The sequence below is a fragment of the Leptopilina heterotoma genome, unplaced genomic scaffold (assembly GCF_015476425.1).
Source record: "Leptopilina heterotoma isolate Lh14 unplaced genomic scaffold, ASM1547642v1 Lhet_0, whole genome shotgun sequence".
In the NCBI taxonomy this organism is placed as follows: domain Eukaryota; kingdom Metazoa; phylum Arthropoda; class Insecta; order Hymenoptera; family Figitidae; genus Leptopilina; species Leptopilina heterotoma.
The window spans coordinates 2,307,222-2,328,355 of record NW_025110811.1 but is presented as its reverse complement, the minus strand read 5'-3'; the positions used below and the strand labels follow the sequence as shown (position 1 = coordinate 2,328,355).

Sequence of the window (21,134 nt, the reverse complement as noted above, 5' to 3'; positions counted from 1 at the left end):
TTAAAATTGGTCAAAAAAAATTCAATTTTTTAAAAATTTGTTGATAAATGATAAATATAAATTTTTGATATAAGAATTAAATTTTAAGAAACATTGAATTATTCAATAAATTATCTATGTTTGTGTATTTAAATAATTGAATTCTCGTATAGAATTTTCTAATAAAAATTTATTTAAAAATTAATTTCAGTTAAAGTTTTAGATAATAATTGAATTTTTAAGAATTTACTAGTAAATTTTTAGAAATATTTGAATTTTGTAAAGATTTCAAATTAAAATCTTTGAAAATCTCAATTTTTCATACTGTTAATTAAAAATTCTTTGGAGATAATTTTCTTCAAAAAGCTTAATCGAAAGTTTTAAAAATTATTTCAAGTTTTTATTTTCTAATGTATGTTTAATTGAAGAATTTCCGAATAATCGAAATTTCACGTAAATCGTAGATAAATGTAATAGAACATTTTTTTGAGTATCGAATAATTTTTAGAGTGAATCAGAATATTCTTTAGGGTCAGGGAAAAAGTCAAAATTTTGTCTGTAAATTAGGGAAAAACAAAATTTTTGTGGCAACCCTGAATTAAGATCGATTTTTTCTATATTATAATAATAATTTTAATGACAAAAGACATAAACGAAACATGTTATCAAACTCTGGGCAAATTAGATCGACCTTATAAATAAGCCAACATTCAGATACATTATAGTCATTCTGACATAATAACAATATTGCAAATTCATGCAAGGATATCCGTATTCGTGCCTAAATTCGCACTGCGGTCAAGCTCGATAATTAAGGTCGAGTATTGTAATTTTTTATTTTTATCGACTATAAAATAAAAAACTGTAGGCTGCTGCCGACATTTGATAAAAATTTTTCCAACTCATTTCAACTTTGTCCAAAAATTATTCCGATCGTCACACTTGATTTAATTTTTCTTTACACTGAGAAAACGTTATACTTATAAATATGAAAATAATTTTTATTTTGTTTAATTATAATCGCAGTTTATATTAATTCCAATATTTATAGAATCATAAGAAAATTCTGAATATTTGTGATAAAATTCTACGCAAACATTTAATTATTTTAAAAAATAATATAAATAATAATTTATTAATTTCAATTACAAAATAAATAATTTTTTATATTAAAATTTAGAAAATTATTGAATTTTGCAAAAATTTAGAATTGAAGTTAAATATAGAAGTGTGAGAAAAAGAAAAATTTGATAAAAATTTAATTGAATTTTGTTTTGAAAAATTTTATAGAAAGCAGCAAATACTCAGTGAGTGTTACATAAAAATATATTCTTTTGAATTTTTCTTTATAGGGAGAAGTAAATATGTTGTGATATATACAATATTTTCAAGTAGAAAGGTTTCTTCTTTTGTTTGATATCGGAAGGAAAAATGCGTGTGACAAATTTGATCTGAGTGGGTAAAAAATAGGAAAAAGAAAAATATATACAAAAGAAACGAGAGACACGTTTGATAGAAAAGCACACGTCACAATTTATTACTTTTTTGAATTTAGATCCTGATATGACGGGGCGTGACAAGGGATTGGTTAAAACAAGTCAGAAAATCATTTCCTTGATTTGTAACGCGTTTGTGAAAAGTTGCCTTAAGGACGTGCTATACACTATAAAGTATTAACCTTGTAATATTCCTGGAAATTAAGAAACAGTGATACACTTTTATTAACTACAAGCAACTACAAGTCACGTGGCATTACACGTACAACAAAACAATTTAAAAATTTTTTTTTCGACCACTAAAGTCTTATACAACTCTAAATTTGAATTTGTTTGTTAATTAATTTAAATTAGCGGCTGAATTTTTTTCTTTCAAATTAGTTTCACTAATAAATAGCAGGCCTCGCACTCATCTACTAAAACCTACTATTTACTACATTTTTTTCGATTTGCTACACTATTGGATACTTTTTTTTATTTGTTACACTAAAACCTACTTTTTTCCAAGTTTGAGAATTTACGATACTTTAAATTTATTAACAGTTGAAATAAAAAATTGGTTTTTAAAAATTTTAATAAAGTTATTGGAAAAAATTCAAAAAATTTTAATAAAATTCTTTAAAATGATTCAATTATTTTCATAAATAAAATTTCCACAGGATTTCAATGATTGAAAACAGAATTTTTAAAAATATTTTTCGACAAAAATCAATTATTTAAATAGATTTTTATAAAATTCTTCGCAAGAATTCAATTATTTTTATGAATAATAAAATTTTTCTTAGGAATTCAATTATTTTTTAAAATTTTAATAATGAGCAATTATTTGAAACAGAATTTTCCTAATATTTTTCGAAAAAAATCAATTATTTAAATCGAGTTTTATAAAATTCTTCGCAAGAATTTAATTATTTTTTATAAATAATAAAATATTTTTCTCAGGAATTTAATTATTTTTAAAAAATTTAATAATCTTCGTTGCAAGAATTCAAATTTTTTTGCAAAATTTTAATGAAATTCTTCATAATAAATGAATTGTTTTCAATATATATTTATTAAAAATTTTTGAATGTTTTCAATTTTTTTCATAAATAATTTACTATTTTTAAAGAATTTTAATATTTAAAACACAATTTTCATACAATTTTTTGAAAAAAATCATTTCTCAAAAAATTTTTCTCAAGAGTGCAATTATTTTGAAAACTTTATTAAAGTTCAGTGACAAAAATTCAATTATTAAAATTTCAATTATCTTTGTAAATAATAAAATTCTTTTCCGAAATTCAATTATTTTCATAAATATTAACGAAATTTTTTGTGCAGAAATCAATTATTTTATTAAATAATAAATTTCTTGAAAGAATTTAATTATTTTCACAAATTTTAATAAACTTCTTTAAAAGAATCCAATTATTTTATACGCAAACATTTAATTATTTTCATAAATAATAAAAATTAGGCAGGAATTTAATTTTTTACAAATAATAAATAAATAGTTAATTAATTTCTTCGCAATAATTCGATTTATTTTCATAAATAATAAAATTAACGCAAACATGTCAATTTTAATCAAATTTGTTGAAAAAAATTCAATTATTTTCAAATATTTACATAAAATTGTTCGAAAAAATCAATTATTTTAAATAAAATTTTAATAACTTTTTTTTTAATAATTCAATTATTTTGATAAATAATAAAATTCTTCTCAGGAATTCAATTATTTTTGAAAATTTTAGTAAAATTCTTAGCAAATATTCAATTATTTTCATAAATCATAAAATTCATCGCAGGATTTCAATTATTTTCAATACAATTTTGCAGAAATTTCTCAAAAAATGTAATTATTCTTACAAAATTGAATTTCAATTCCTCGAAAAAATCAAACATTAAAAAAAAAATTTTTTTTAATTCTTGGGAAGAATTCAATTATTTACAAAAATATTAGAATTTTTCACGGGAATTCAATTATTTTTAAATATTTAAATAAAATTGTTGGAAAAAATAAATTATTTTAAATAAAATTTTAATAACATTTTTCTCAATAATTCAATTATTTTGATAAATAATAAAATTCTTCCCAAGAATTCAATTATTTACATAAATAAGTTTTCGAAAGATTTCAATTATTTTTTATTTTATTTACTTAAATTATGTCGACATATAACAAAATTATTTCCAAAAATTCAATTATTTTGAGGCATTTTAATAAAATTCTTTATAAAATTCACTTATTTTCATAAATAACAATATTCATCAAAAGAATTCAATTATTTTTAAAATTAATAAATTTCTTCTTGGAAATTAAATTATTTTAAAAAATTCTAATAAAATCTTTCGCAAGAATTCAATTATTTTCATAAATAATAAAATGGTTTTTAGGAATTCAATTATTTTCAAACAAATTTAATAAAATACCACACAGACATTTAATTATTGTCAAAAATTTTAATAGAATTCTTTGTAAAATTTAAGTATTTATAAAATTTTTCGCAATTCAATGATTTTCAATATCTACTATTTTCATAAAATTTCTAAACAGAATTAAATTATTTAGAAATTTTTTTCTAAAAATCTTGGTAAGAATTCAATTCTTTTCGCGAATAATATAAATTTCTCAGGAATTGAATTATTTAAATTAGAATTTGCATAAAATTAATCGAAAGAAAGAAATTATTTAAAAATTTTCATAAAATTCTTCGCAAAAATTAAATTATTTTTCTAAATATTTAAATTCTTTCATAAATAATAAAAATCGTTGCAGGAATTCAATTTTTTAGCAGGGTTAGAAAGAAGTGAATAATTTTGATGAAAATTAGGAAAAAGTCAGGAAAATAAAATATAGAATGGGATTCTTGTCAGTTATGTGAAATGTCTAAAACGAGTTTTTTTGGTCGTCAATTTTAATATTTCGATAGCTACTTTTTTAAGTCTTTATAATAATTTTTTAAAATTAATTATCGAGTACGAAGCCTGAAATAGTATAATTTCTACTAATTTATTACAGTGAGATTTACTAATTCAAAATCAAAATATTCCGTCAATTATGAAAATTAGTATAAATACATTTTTACTAATTAAAATTTAGAGAGAAACTTATCCACTCAGTTCAATAAAATGTTTGATTTTTTAATTAAAGTTAAATGAAAAGCCCCTTTTAAAACAAATTGTAAAAAAGAGAAGTTGCCCTAAAGTAAGAAAAAAAAATTTATTTAAAATTTTCTGGACTATTACGTCAAATATTGTCAATTAAAATAGTGTTTGTTACTTCCTATATATTAATGATTACTGGTTTGTTTTATAGCCTTTTTACAAATTCCACTCATACATTCGAGTATATAAGAAATTCTCTTCATTAATGCACTTTAAGGGGGCAAAAAAAACTTTTCTTGAATCAACAAACTTTTTTCTGTCTTGATATATCAAAGAAACTATTTTATTGGATGGAAAAATGTTGAAACTGTTTGATACAATATGTGTGTCACGAAAAAAGTCGAGTAATTTCCTAGCAAATACATTTATACGAAAAAATTTTGTATTGTTATATCAAATTATAGATGGAAGGAACGATATTTTTAATTTTAGAAATATTGTCTTCTAGGTGAAATTAATTTAAGAATTATTTTTTACTTTGAGGAAAACTGAAAAATATTTTAATAATATTAATTATTATTCCTGAATTTAGAATGATTTTTGCGACGAGAAATGAAATCTTTTCTATAGAGGAATCCGATGAAATGAAGATAATTTTTTTCTCGCTGTTTTCAAATTACTATTTAAATAGTAATATTTAATTAGTACAATTTTTGAAAATTATGTAAATTTCCTTAGATCTGAAATGGATAAGATTACTCTCAAATAAATATAGGAAATCTATTTTAACCTTGATTCATAAAAGACATTTCGAAAGCAAACAAATTAAGTTACTTTTCCAGTTATTATGTCTTACAAAATGTATGTGTTTAGTGTTTTATAGGAAATCCAAATAGATATTGTGAAAGAAATTGTGGAGGAAAAATAAGAGGAAAAAAAAGTTAATTTGAATATTTTTGAAATAATGACAATATATTTGCTAAAAGGAAATTTTGAATATAGGGACATGTTACATGTGTGAAATTAGTTTATCTTATCGTTTCATTGAGTTAGTTATATATTATAGTGTCGTAATTAGGGAGTGGCATTGCTGACGCACGATAATGACAGATGCGAAATTGTAGCCAATTATTAGAGCTGTTTCACGAACTATTTTTAATTAACAAAATTAATCCTGAGAATTTTCAGAAACTATCAATCATTGTATTAACTTATTTTTAGTGTTGAATATTTTTATCACAACTTGCTATTTGGTTAATTTTTTATCTTTGAAATAATCATCTGTACAATACAGTAAAATCTGTTTTCCTTTATCAATCAGGCTTCGCACTCATCTACTAAAACCTACTATTTACTACTTTTTTTACGTTATGCTACTATTTTGGTCCTTTTTCTTAGATTTCAGCAGCAGAAAGCTACTAATTTCTATTTTTTTAGAATTTACTTTAAATTCGCCAATACTAAAAATCAAAAAACTATTTAAAAAAATTATAATTAAATTCTTTGAAACTATTCAATTATTTTCAAAAAATATTCGAAATTCAATTCTTTTCAAATCCAGTATTTTCATCAAATTTCGCAAAAGAATTCAATTATTTTAAAAGAAATTGATAAAATTCATCAAAAATTCAATTATTTTCATAAATAATAAAACTCATAGAAGAATTTAAATTATTTTTAACACTATTTTAAATTAATTAACAGAAAAATTTAATCATTTTCACAAATAAAGTTTTCCACAAGAATTCAATTATTTAAAATAAAATTTTCATGATATTTCTTATATTTCAAAAAATTAATTATTTAAAACAATGTTTATAAAATTCTTATGACGAATTCAATTATTTTCAAAAATAAAAAATTTTTTTACAAAAATTCAATTCTTTTGAAACATTTTAATAAAATTTTTCGCAATAATTCAATTATTTTCGTGAATAATAAAATTCTTCTCAGGAATTAAATTATTTTTTTTTTTTTTCTTAGGAAGAATTCAATTATTTAGAAAAATATTAGAATTTTTCAAAGGAATTCAATAATTATTTTAAAATATTTTAATAAAATTGTTCGAAAGAAGTCAATAACAATTGATTTAATTAATTTAATTTAATAATTAATTTTAATTAAACTTTTTTTGAAATAATTCAATTATTTCCTTTAAATTTTAATAAAATTCTTCACAAGAATTTATAAGAAAATTCTCAATTTTTATGTCTTTTTGTTTTGCATCAAACTATATAAAATTACCATGAAAAAAAATTCTCGTCAACGTTTAAATTATCTTTATAAGTAGCAAAATTTTCCTCCGAAATTCAATTATTTTCAGGGATTTTAATAAAATTTTTCGCAGACATTCAATTAATTTTAAAAATAACAATTTTCATTATAAGAATTCAATTATTTTCAAAATTAATAAAAATCTTCACAGAAATTTAATTAATTTCAAAAAATTAAAAAAATATCGTAATCAACATTTCAATTATTTTTATAAATTGCAAAATTCTTCTCAGAAATTCAATTATTTACAGGAATTTTAATAAAATTCATTGCAAAATTTCAATTATTTTCAAACCCTTTTTTTAATTCAATGATTTTCAATATTCTATTATTTAAATAGAATTTTCGAAAAGAATTCAATTATTAAACAAAAATTTTAATAAAATTCTACACAAACATTCAATTATTTACCAAAAGAATAAAAATTTCACATGAATTCAATTATTTAAAATAGAATTTGAATAAATTTTATTGAAAAAATCAAATTTTTTAAAATTTGGCATTAAATTCTTCGCAATAATTCAATTATTTTCATAAATTTTAAAATTCCTTTCAAGGATTTAATTATTTTCATAAATAATTAAATTATTCGAATCAAGTCAATTATATTCATGAATAACAATATTCATCACAAGAATTCAATTATTTTTAAAAGTAATACATTTTTTCTTGGAAATTCAATTATTTAAAAAAATTCTAATAAAATCTTTCGCAAGAATTCAATTATTTTCATAAATAATTAAATGCTTCTTAGGAATTTAATTATTTTCAAACAAATTTAATAAAATGTCACACAGACATTCAATTATTCTCAAAAATTTTAATAGAATTCTTTGTAAAATTTAATTATTTTTAAAGAATTTTCGCAATTTAATGATTTTCAATATCTACTATTTTCGTAAAATTTCTAAACAGAATTCAATTATTTAAAAATTTTTTTTTAAATTCTTCGTAAGAATTCAATTCTTTTCACAAATAATACAAATTTCTCAGGAATTGAATTATTTAAATTAGAATTGGGATAAAAGTAGTCGAAAATAATCAATTATTTAAAAATTTTTATAAAATACTTCTCCAAAATCCAATTATTTCCAAAAATTTTAATAAAATTCTTGGCAAAATTTCAAATATTTACAAAAAATTTCCTCAATTTAATGATTTTCAATATCTACTATTTTAATAAAAAATTCCAAAAAAATTCAGTTATTTAAAAAAAATCTTGATAAAATTTTTCCCAAACATTAAATTATTTTCATAAATAATAATAATTTCACAGAAATTCAATTATTTGCCAATTTTTCTAAAAAATTTCTTCTCAATAATTCCATTTTTTTCATAATTAAATTTTTTTATAAAGATTCAATTATTTTGATAAATAATAAAATTCGTTTTAGGAATTCAATTATTTTCATAAATAATAAAACTCACCGCAGAATTTCAATTATTTTTTAAATTAAATTTCTCGAAAGCATTCAATTGTTTAAAAAATTTTTGATCAATTTCTTGTTAGAATTTCAATTGTTTTAAAATTCTTTGTAAAAATTAAATTATTGTCAATACAATTTCAATAAATTTGTTCAATTTCATTGCAGAATTTCAATTATTTTATTAGGTGGAATATTATTAATCTATAATATATTCAATTATTTTGCATTTTTCGCATGAATTCAATTATTTTCGATGAAATTTTTCAAAATAATCAAATTTTTCTTAGTATTATTTTCAATAAAATTTCACGAAAGAATTCAATTATTTGAACAAAATTTTTTTATAAAATTCTTCGCAAGAATTCAATTATTTTTATAAATATTTAAATTCTTTCATAAATAATAAAATTTCTTTGCAGGAATTCAATTTATTAGCAGGATAAGAAAGAAATAAATATTTTTGATGAAAATTAGGAAAAAGTCAGGAAATAAAAAAATATGGGGTGGAATTCTTGTCAATTTTATGAAGTGTCTAAAACAATTTTTTTTTGTCGTCAAGTTTAATTTTTTCGATAGCTACTTTTTTACTACTTTTTTTTAGTTTAAAAGCTACTTTTTGCTACTTTTTTAAAACTAATTATCGAGTGCAAAGTCTGTGATTATTAGTTTGTAACTAAATTGTCAGAATTATCAACTGTTGGTTGTTTGATATTTTCGCATATTTTACCTCGCCAGGGATTCCTAGTTTTAATATTCCGTTTCTCATCATTTGATGTTACCAGGGCTATTTTTTAAATTCGCTTTTTTTCGAATGATTAGTCATCCTTAAAAACCTGTTTCGATTTTGAATGCAGAAGTTGCATGTTCATGTTTTTATTTTCATACTCTAGAAGAGTTGGTTATTTCATTTCAACACCTGCTTTTTTATAAACCTTCTTCAACTATTTTTTTTCAATTTGGAATTTTTAATTTTTCAATTGACAATAAATTGAATACTTACAAGTTGAATGCAATCAAAAATGTACATACGATTACATTTTTTTACACAAATGTTACTTGTGGTAAAAAACAAATAGTTTTTTTTTTAATTTTAATTTAAATGTATTAAATGTATTTTACATGCTAAACGTTGTTTTTGAGCATTTCAAATTAAAAATTCCTGAAAACAAGATATGTATACATAATAATGGTTTACATATTCTGTTTATTTTCAATGCGAGTTTCGCTTTTTAATTCCTCTCCTCTTTTTAATTCCATATTTATCCAGTGGCATTTTTTTTTATCGGATAAAATCTGTTACTCTTTGGAATTATCTATATTTTCATAAATCAGATTATTTGAAATGTTTGATTTTTTTTGTAAAGGAAAATTTTTTTTTTTTTTGTAGAGATAGGAAAAAAAGATTTTGTATTTATTGTTGTTTTCGAATTTTTGCCACTTTTCCTGTAATTTTTTTTTAAATTGAGTTACGTCGGCTATTCGAATGCGGTTGCAAATATAGTAACGGACGACAAATCAATATAAGCATCAAATGATCAGATGACAATGGAGTATTATTTTCCATTTTAACTTGATCATTATTTATGGCAGACTTAGACCTTTTTACGACTTGAGAATTTGAATTTTTTTCAAGAATCAATTATTCGAAGAGATTGACATTTAATGGCATTTTAATTTTTAAACAATATTTTCATGTTTTTTTAGATAGTCATGATTGCTTTTTGGTTTTAAATAAATTTTCCACTTTGTTTTGAACTGTGGGAATTTTTATAATTGGAATTTTCGGTTCTTTTTTGTAATTTGAGAAAGAAAGTTGCTCTGACTTTTTTACAAGGTGTCCATAGGTCAGGAAATTCAGGGAAAAGTCAAAGAAAGTAGAATTGGTCAGGAAAAGTCAGGGATTTTTATTAAAAGTACTGAAAAAATTAAATTTTTAGATTTCATAAGAAAATTCTGAATTTTGGTGTTTTTTCTTGTTTTTTTAAAAAAAAAAATTAATTATAAAATGGAGTGTAAGAAACTCATTAAAACAAAAACCATGAAAAAATAATATAATTTGTTAAAGTTTGGTGTTTTTTCTTGTTTTTAAAAAAAAAAATTAATTATAAAATGGAGTGTAAGAAACTCATTAAAACAAAAACCATGAAAAAATAATATAATTTGTGAAAGAAGAAGCATTTTTTTGTAAATTTATGGTTTATAATGTTATACCATAAACTTATAAAAAATGCTTCTTCTTTCACAAATTTTATTATTTTTTAATGGTTTATGTTTTAATGAGTTCCTTACAACCCCCTGTACAATTAAGGGCATGGATTTTGTAAAATTTTAATTTTGTCAAAAGTTACAAAAAAAAATAAAAAAAAAAAATTTTTTAATTTTCGAAAAAATTATGAAATTTTTTTTTTGTTCACCTTATTTCTGAATCAAAATAGTGTCAGAAAAAAAATGTACCAAATTTTTTCAATTATATTCTGTTATAGTTGAAATTTCGGGTGCGGGTCCCCTTAATATAAAACCTTCAATTTTTTCTACTTCTGACAATAATTTCTTTTTAAATAAATTAATTCTTCAACAACCATAAATAGATGAACTTCAACAGTAGGTTTTAATTTGAAATTTTATAAAATTTCAATTTAGAATGAATTTAATTAGAAAGTTTAAAGAACTTAGATTTTTGAAAAATTTAAATAACTCAAATTCTTCTGAAATTAGTTAAATTTGTTAATATATATTTAATTTATTATTAAAAATAGTGAATTTATAAAAGAAATTTAATTAAAAATGAATGAAATAACTAAAAATAATTGAATTTTAGAGAAGTTACAAATGATTTTAGGAATTCAATTATTTTCAAAAGTAATAAAATTCGTCGCAGAAATTCAATTATTTTCAGAAATTTTAATAAAATTCTTTTCAACATTTCAATTATCTTTATAGATAATAAAATTCTTTTCCAAAATTCAATTATTTTCAAAAATTTTAATAAAATTCTTGGCAAAACTTCAATTATTTTTAAAAACTTTCCTCAATTGAATAATTTTCAATATCTACTATTTTAATAAAAATTTCCAAAAAAATGCAGTTATTAAAAAAAAAATTGTGATAAAATTCTATACGCAAACATTTAATTATTTTCATAAATAATAATAATTTCAGAGAAATTCAATTATTTACCAATTTTTTTTTTATAAATTTCTTCGCAATAATTCCATTATTTTGCCATAAATAATAACATTTTTAACAAAGTTTCAATTATTTTCATAAATAATAAAATTCATTTTAGGAAATTCAATTATTTTCATAAATAATAAAATTCATTGCAGAATTTCAATTATTTTTAATAAAATCTCTCGAAAGAATTCAATTGATCTTAAAATTTTTGATTAATCTGTTTGCAGAATATCAATTATTTTTTTTAATAAAATTTCTTGTCAGAATTTCAATTATTTTGCATTTTTCACATGAATTCAATTTTCGATGAAATTTTTCAAAATAATTCCATTATTCTTAATATGTCTTGCAGATTTTTAAATTATTTTAAATTCTTCTCAAGATTTCAATTATTTTCAATAAAATTTCACAAAAGAATTCAATTATTTGAACAAAAATTTTAATAAAATTCTACGCAAACATTCAATTGTTATCATAAATAATAAAATTTTTTACAGGAATTCAATTATTTACAAATTTTTTATGAATTTCTTCGCAAAAATTCAATTATTTTCATAAATAATAACATTTTTCACAGGGATTCAATTATTTTCATAAATAATAAAATTCTATACAGGGATTCAATTATTTTCGTAAATTTTAAAACTGATAGCAGAATTTCAATTATTTTTAATACTATTTAAAAATTTTTGCTTATTACTCTAAAAATGTAATTATTCTTAAAAATTTTATTGAATTTCGTCAAAAGAATTCAGTTATGTAAAAATTCATTGACGAAATTCTTAATGAGAATTTAATTTTAAAAACCATTCAATTATTAAATAAATTATTCATTTTTGTATTTAAATTTTAAATAATTAAATTCTTGTAGAATTTTCTAATAAAAATTGATTTAAAAATGAATTTTAGTTAAAATTTTAGATAATAATTTAATATTTAAAGCATTATAACTGTAATTTTTAGAAATAATAGAATTTTGAGAAAGTTTTAAATTAAAATCTTTAAAATTTAAATTTTTTTCATACTTTTAACTAACAATTCTGTAGAATTAATTTTTAATTCGAAAATGTTAAATTGAATTTTTAAAACAATTATTTGACGTTTTTATTTTTTAATATATATTTAATTCAAGAATTTCCAATTAATCGAAATTTCATAAAATTGAATTGTAAACACTGAAAAAATTGATTTGATTCAAATAATCGATTACTTGTCTATTATCAAATAAATATTTATTTGAATCAAACAATTTTTCCAAATTGAATCAATTAAGTGGCATTTGCTTCAAATACTGAAATAATTGATTCAAATACAATTTATTTGATAAAAAAAAAAGTTATTTGATTCGAGTAAATATTTATTTGATTCAAATAATTTTTACAAATTGAATCAATTAAATAGTATTTGCTTTAAATACTGAAATAATTTATTCAAATACAATTTATTTGATTCAAATAAAAATTCTTTGATTCAAGTAAATATTTATTTGGTTCAAGTAAATATTTATTTGATTCAAGTAAATATATATTCGATTCAAGCAAATATTTATTTGATTCAAGTAAATATGTATTTGACAATAGTCAAGTAATCTGTTATTTGAATCGAATAATTTTTTTTTCATTGTTTTTTTCGTTACAAATGAAATTCTAATAATATTTGTGAATAATCTTTGTGTATATTTGAAACTATTTTTGATGATTCTAATGAATTGAATGCTGTTGATTAAAATTTTGCATATTGGAAAAAACATTGAAAAAAAAATTTATTGAGATTAGGATACAATAATTTTAAGGGAATATTTTTTAGATACAGATAGTACGTTGTTTTATAGGAATTTGATATTTATATGAACTAGTTTAATACATTGAATACTAGCAATAACTCCCATAATACTAAAATTAGAGTGCATACGCATTATAATATCTCTTCATGTATATTAAATTTAATATTAACTTTTACGGCGTGCATCACCTTGGATATTGTGTGCAGCACGTGCTGAGCATATCGCGGACTCTCAAAACTTCTTATTCTTCCTTATTGCAAAACTTTTTGTTATACTTTCTACCTCTCTTATTCTATGTCAACTCCTCTAGACTTTTTTCCCTCCTTTCTGCCTGCTTTCTGCTCAATTGAGCATATATTTTCTAATATAGAAAAATAATTTTAAAAATATATAAAATATTAATAATAATAATAGGTAATCAAATTCTTTTTTTTTTTTTTTGAATTTCGCTTTTCTTACACTGAAAAAAAATGTCTTTGATTCAAATAACTGAATACTTGACTATTATCAATTAAATATTTAATTGAATCAAATCATATTTATTGGAGTTAATTAAATGGTTCACTTCATATTTGCTTCAAATACTTTTCAAATAATTTTCAAATACTTTTCAAATATTGATTTAAATTTTAAATACCATTTAATTGACTCCAATAAATACTATTTGATTCAAGTAAATATTTAATTGGTAATTAATTTAATAGTCAATTAGTCGGTTATTTGAATCAAATAAATTTTTTTTTTTAGTGTATCTTTAAAATCAATTAAAAAAAGTAACATTTTAATCAAAATAATGATTGTAAATTTTACAATGGACGTAAATTGAAATTTTATCTGTCTCTTGTATTAAACAGACTATTTGATTAGAAGAGGAAAAAAGGAAGTGATTTTAGATGTTTTAAATGTTAATTTAAAAGAAACCCGATTGACAAGAACCTATTAAATAATAACAGCTGATTTACGGAACGTCTCGAATGAATAAATACTCCTTTTATTTTTTTTTACTGGTCCAAACTGAATAATTTTTTTTTTTGTATCTGCACTTGTTGATCATACATTTTTCAATTGTTTTCCATGCATATGCATGGAAATAATTATCAAGAGCATATCAAATCATGATATTTAATGCATAATCTATCAGCATCCTCATTGCTCTTTTACATTATGAGAGAAAAAAAATTATTAAATAATAGGAAAAACTGAAATGTCACATGAATAATAATTCAACTGACATTTTCAGTTTTATTCTGAAAAATAATTATTATTATCAATATTATATTGAAAATTTATTGAAAATTTATTGCAAATTTATTATTATTATTGAAAATTTTCATATATTATGTGCAAGATTAATTTTTTTTATTACCGTTGACAATCAAATTGAGAAATTAAATTCAATATTTTATACATTTGAATTTATTGAACTATCTTGCGATGAGAAATTATTTTAGAGAGAAAAATATTTGTATTATAGTAAATAAATGTGAAAAAAGGGGAATAAATAAAATATGAATAAATAAAATTATTACATTCTTTGGATCAAATTAGATATATGTTAGAATGAGAAAGTTTTGGACCTTCTGCGATAAAAGCTAATGACTCCTATTCAGTAGACACATGTACATCAAAAGCTTTTCATATGACAGGAATACGAAATTATTCTATGAACATATATATTTTCAAAACATTTTCTATATATATTGTTTGTAATGTGGAGATTTTCTTTATAAAACGATGAATATGGTACGTAAATAGCAAATTATTTTATTATAAATGATGTATCATTTTTTATCGTTAATTTATTGTATATAAATATTTTTTCTTTTTTTTAACGATATATTGGATTTAAGACTTGAGTTTTATTAAACCGAAATGAAAAATTGGCGTAATTTTACGTACTGCTTCCCTCATAGAGAAAGTATTTTTTTTGTATTTATTAACTGATTTTTATTTCTTTTTTTATTTTTTATCTGAATTGAATAATTTTGTTAAATCAATATTTATTTCTTATTTGTTTTTCCACTGGAAATAAAATTTAAAAAATTTAAATTTAAAACCTTATCAAATTTAATAATTTTTAAAAATTACAATCGTAACCCTTCCAAAATTCAATTATTTTCTACAATTTTTAACTAAACTTCATCTCTAAATGAAATATTTTTAATAATTTTTCGAAAGCTCTTTGAGAATTCAATTATTTATAATAATGCAAAAATTCAATTTTTTTTTAATAATTGTAACTGTAACTGTCCGTTTTCTTAAAGTTATTACGACATCATATTTTCAAAAATTATAATAAAGAAATTCTTAAAACTAATTTTTTTAAATATTTTTAAATAATTTTATTTTTTTAGTATTTTTAAAATTTGCAATTAGAATTTCTCAAAAGTTGATTTTCAAAAATTTTTCGAAATTCAATTATTTTCAATATTTACACTTTTAATAAAAAATTTACTTCACAAGAATACAATTATTTAAAAATTTTTTTTATAAAATTCTTTGCTAACATTCTATTATTTTCATAAAGAATAAAATTTTCACAGGAATTTAATTATTTAAAACAAAATTTTCATAAAATCTATCGAAAAAATCAATTATTTCAAAAGATTTTTATAAAATTCTTTAAGAGAATTAAATTATTTTCATAAATAATAAAACTCATCGCATGATTTCAATTATTTTTATTACAATTTAAAATGAATTCTTCTTAAAAATTTTATTAAAATTCGTTGAAAGAATTTAATTATTTTAAAAAAAATTGTGATAAAGCTGTTTATAAAAATTCAATTTTAAGAAATATTCAATTATTTTTATAAATAATAAAATACTTTAGAAAAATTCAATTATGTCTTTTAAATCTAATTTCAAAAAAATTCCTTCGTAGAAATTCAATTATATTTATAAATAATAAAATTTTCACTTGAATTGTTATTCAAAATGCAATTTTTATAAAAATTTTCGAACAAAATAAATTATTTTAAAAAATTTGTTTAAAACTCTACGCAAGAATTTTATTATTTTTATAAATATTAAAAAATATCGTAGAATTTCAATTATTTTTAATACAATTTTAGATAAATTCCCCGAAAAATCGAAGAATTTTATGGAAATTCAATTATTTAAAAAAATTTATTATAAAGCTGTTTATAAGAATTCAATTTTAAGAAATATTCAATTATTCAATAAATTTTTTATTTTTGTTTTTAAGTAATTAAATTTTTGAAAATTTCGAAATTTTGAAGAAGAATTGATTGAAAATTGAATTTCAGTTAAAATTTAGTATATAATAATAATTGGATATTAAAAACGATATACAATGTGACTTTTTAAAAATAATTAAATTTCAAAAGATAATTTGAATTGAAATCTTTGATAATTTTAATTGTTGTAAAATTTGAATAATAAGATTTAAAATTTTATTTTGAAATAAATTTTCAATAAAATTTTAATTGAATTCATCGAAAGAATTCAATTATTTTCAAAAATTTTAATAAATTTATTCGCTCAAATTCAATTATTTTCAGTACAATATCTACAAAATTTCTTGAAAGAATTCTGTTATTTTTAAAAATTGTAATGAAATTCTGGAAAGAATTGTAATATTTCGAAAATTTTTAATAACATTTTTCAAAAAAATTGAATTATTATTGTCAAAATTTTTTAATAAAATTCTTTGCCAAAATTAAATTCGTATTATACATAAATAATAAAGTTTCTCTCAACAATTCAATTATTTAAACAAATTGTAATAAAATTTTTCGTTTGAATTCAATTATATTTTCAGAAGTATTAATAAAATATTTTTGTGGGGAACTTTTTATTTTTAAATAAAATGATTAAAGTTTTGAAGAATTGTATTTAAAAATTTCAACAGAAAATTGATTGAATTGAATTACATAGTTGTAATTTTTAGAAATATAGTTCAATTTCAAAAAGGCTTTATATTTGAAAATAATTTAAAATATTTTAATTCCTGTGTGAAAATAAATAGGTTATTTAAATATTTATTTAAACAAAATTATTTTATTTTTGATTCTGATTTAATTTGAAAATTGTTAAAAAAGTTGAATAATCAAGTTTAATTTTAAAGCTACTTTTCTCTACTTTTTTAAAATTAATTATTATTATTATTATTATCGTGTATGAAATCTGTGTAGGTATATTTAAAAAAAAATTATCTTTAATAAAATATTCAAAAATTAATATTGAAACATTTGTCTAATTATTTTTTGCACTATAAATATCGAAATAAGTCGCATACAATATTAAAAATCTATAGTATTTTGTTGCTATTTGGAAAAAAGTGGAAAAGTCGCAATTTTTTAAAAATATATCGTAAAAGTCAAGAAAAGTGGAAAAAGTCACAAATTTTTAAAAATAGGTCGAAAAAGTCGTATTCACTTCATCTCGTTTGTGAGAGAATTTTCACGCCGTCTAGGCGGCTATTTAAGGAACCACATTGGCGCGAAATTCAAAAAAAGAAAATATTTAATTCGCAATATATAATAATAAAAAATTAATGATTCAATTAATTTTAATGATTAATGATTAAATTAATCAAATGAGTTTCTAAGTAGATAAAAATGAACAAATTAGTACGAACACGTTAACAAATAAGGAAAAAAGGAATAAAGTATTAAAGGAAAATGTGACATTATAGGAATAATTAGCTGACTCGATTTTTAAATGATGAATTTTTGCAAAGGTGTGTGGAAATCCCAGTTTATAAGAGGAAAAATAGCGGAATAAGAGGAGAGAGAGAAAAAAAAATGTCGATGAACGGTTTTTAAAAAAGAGGTGCTGCAAGATTTCCAAGTGACGTCATTTGAAGTCTGAGAGAAGATCGAGTGCAATGCGTGAACCAATGGAGGGTCACCGATCATCAGGTGGGGGCTCGGTTGTTGAACAAGAGTATAAAGCCCCACCATTGATTAATACTGAAAGCAGTCGATGTCCCCTTCTGTCTGACGATGTAGCGTGATCCCCCAAAATCGGTTCGATCCAAGATCTTGATCTTCAAAACGAGCACGTGCTCTTATACTCTCTATTATAATCTTCCTCAATTCGCGGTCCATTAGTTGCCGATTTTTTTTTTCTTTATAATTTTTTTTTTTTGCAAATAATGCTGAAATAGTTTTAACTAGTTTTTTTATTCTCGATAAAAAGTGTGTTTTAGATTTTTTTTTTTAATTCTTAGTGATATTTTTCCCGAACACTTAAGTTTATGGTCCAGAGTGATATTGTCTTCAAGATTCAGTGAATCTTTATGTGAAAAAGTTATTGTCTTTTTTCCTGAATAATTTGGATTTATTTCTCTCTTTTTTGAGTGTGAGTATTTGGAAATTGATGAATTTGGTTTTTTTTTTATTAACTTGAGACTGAAACGAATTTTTGATTCAATTAACAGGTTATTTTTTTGATTCTTGATTTCTTTACTTTGATTGTATCAAAGTGATACTAAATTGATGCCAAAAATTTAGATCAATTTTTTTATTCATCCATATTTTTAATATCAATTTGTTGCAATTACTATTTAGTTAATTTATTTCTCAAACAATTATTTACTTGAGTCCAATAATTTTTATTTCAATCAAATAAATTTTTGGAGTAAAAATTTCAATTAACTGATTGTGTATTGTCAAATAAATATTTACTTGAGTCCAATAATTTTTATTTCAATCAAATAAATTTTTGGAGTAAAAATTTTTATTAACTGATTGTCTATTGTCAAATAAATATTTACTTGAGTCCAATAATTTTTATTTCAATCAAATAAATTTTTGGAGTAAAAATTTCTATTAACTGATTGTCTATTGTCAAATAAATATTTACTTTGAGTCCAATAATTTTTATTTCAATCAAATAAATTTTTGGAGTAAAGATTTCAATTAGCAGATTCATTGTCTATTGTCAAATAAATATTTTCTTGAGTCCAATAATTTTTATTTCAATCAAACAAATTTGTAAAGTAAAAATTTTAATTAACAGATTTATTGTCTATTGTCAAATAAATATTTACTTGAGTAAAATAATTTTTATTTAAATCAAATAAATTTTTGAATTAAAAATTTCAGTTAACAGATTGATTGTCTATTGTCAAATAAATATTTACTTTGAGTCCAATAATTTTTATTTCAATCAAATAAATTATTAAAGTAAAAATTTTAATTAATGTCTGTTGTCAAATAAATATTTACTTGAAATAAATAATTTTTATTAAAATCAAATAAATTTTATTTAAACCAATTATTTCGGCATTTGAAGCAAATACCATTTGATTGAAATATAAATTTTTACTAAAAATAAATATTTATTTAATAGAAAATTAAATCATTTATTTGAATAAATTTTTTTGATTTGAATTTGAATCAAATTTTTTTCAGTGCAATAATTCTTTTTTCTCAAAAATTTAGTTGGAGGATAAACTAAAATTTAGTTTTATTAAAAAATGAAACCGATACGAATTTGAATTTCAAAAAAATAATTTAAGTGACATAAAAGAAAGACTGATCTTTATGTGAAAATTAAAATTGCTTTATTTTATTATTTTTTTAATTTTTCATTGTTTATAACTTAAATTTTGATACAAAGAAAAGTGTTTATTTTTGCAATTCAATTCAACTAAATAGTGGTTGAATCTAAGGAACTCAATTAGAGTCATTTATCAGTTTTAAACGACAATGATTATTTTTTAAATACTTTTTTTTTCTATCGGCGAATGCAATTACTCGCTGAAAGAATTTTATATAAATGGAATCATTGTTTATAATGCCTATTCTCAACCTTGATTTCTTGAATATTTATCATTTTAATTAATATATATTCTTAAGAAATTAATTGTTAAGTAACTGTAAAGAACTCTATTATTTAAAAAATGAATTATTTATACCTAATTATTTCTTTTAACAACAATATCACAACATATTCTATGTTTATATAAAAAAAATTCCTCAACTTTTTTCTTTATTTATTTACAATAAGCGGGATTTACAATTCCGCTCTCATAATAAAGTTATCTACTTATTTCTTTGTTTATACATTGACTTTAATATTTTTTTCGATCTATTGTTCAAATCGTAAAAGAAAAATCGTAAAATGAAAAATTTGTTTATTGTTCTATAAATAAATAAATTTATTTATTTATTGAGATATGTGTGTATAATTAGAATGATAATCAATTGTCAATAATAAATAAAAAAAAATTAATAAAAAATAAAATAAATAAAAAATAGGAAAAAATGAGAAAAAAAATCTTTACTCTATAAATAATCAATACTGTCAATAAAGTATAATTAAATATTTTTAATTACGATCTTTTGTTATTGTTTTTCAATTATGTAAGCGTAAGGTAATTTAATGTTGATTAAAGAGGTTCATCGAAGAGAAAGTCGAACTGTAAAAAAATAATTATTTAACATTTAAACAATTAAAATATTATTATTATTAGTATTTTCTAGAAGAGAAAAAATATTTATTTTTAAGAAAAGAAATTTTAAAACCAAAAAATTTCTTTTATTTTACATATATTAGAGAAAACATTTATTTTATTGAAATAATCGATTGGTTGTCTATTCTCAAGTAAATATATACTTGAATCAAATTATTTTTTCTTGATTCAGATTTTTTTTTCTGAAATCAAACTATTTTTCCTTGACTAAAATTATTTTTACTTGAATCAAATTATTTTTCCTTGAATCAAATTATTTTTACTTGTGAGTCGAAGTATTTTAATTTTAATCAAATAAATTTATTTTATTGAAATAATATAATTTGATTGAAATAAAAATAATTTGATTCAAATTAATTTATTTGATTAAAATAAAAATAATTTGACTCAAATAAATTTATTTGATTAAAATAAAAATATTTCCATTAAAATAAATTGTATTCGAACTAATTATTTATTAGAGT

The 21,134-nt window shown here is 19.9% G+C and overlaps 1 protein-coding gene across 3 annotated transcripts in view; it reads left to right on the top strand.

The window, feature by feature from the left end:
- The window catches only part of LOC122505299 (organic cation transporter protein-like), a 98,930-nt gene that overhangs the window by 57,008 nt on the left and 20,788 nt on the right, over positions 1-21,134 (top strand). Inside the window, exon 1 of one of the 3 annotated variants that reach the window (XM_043616836.1) lies at positions 17,945-18,551. The exons of the other annotated variants lie outside the window; for them this stretch is intronic. The gene's annotated coding sequence lies outside the window, so the exon portion shown is untranslated. Of the gene's footprint in view, positions 1-17,944; positions 18,552-21,134 lie in introns of those variants that run through there. 3 annotated transcript variants of the gene reach the window in all.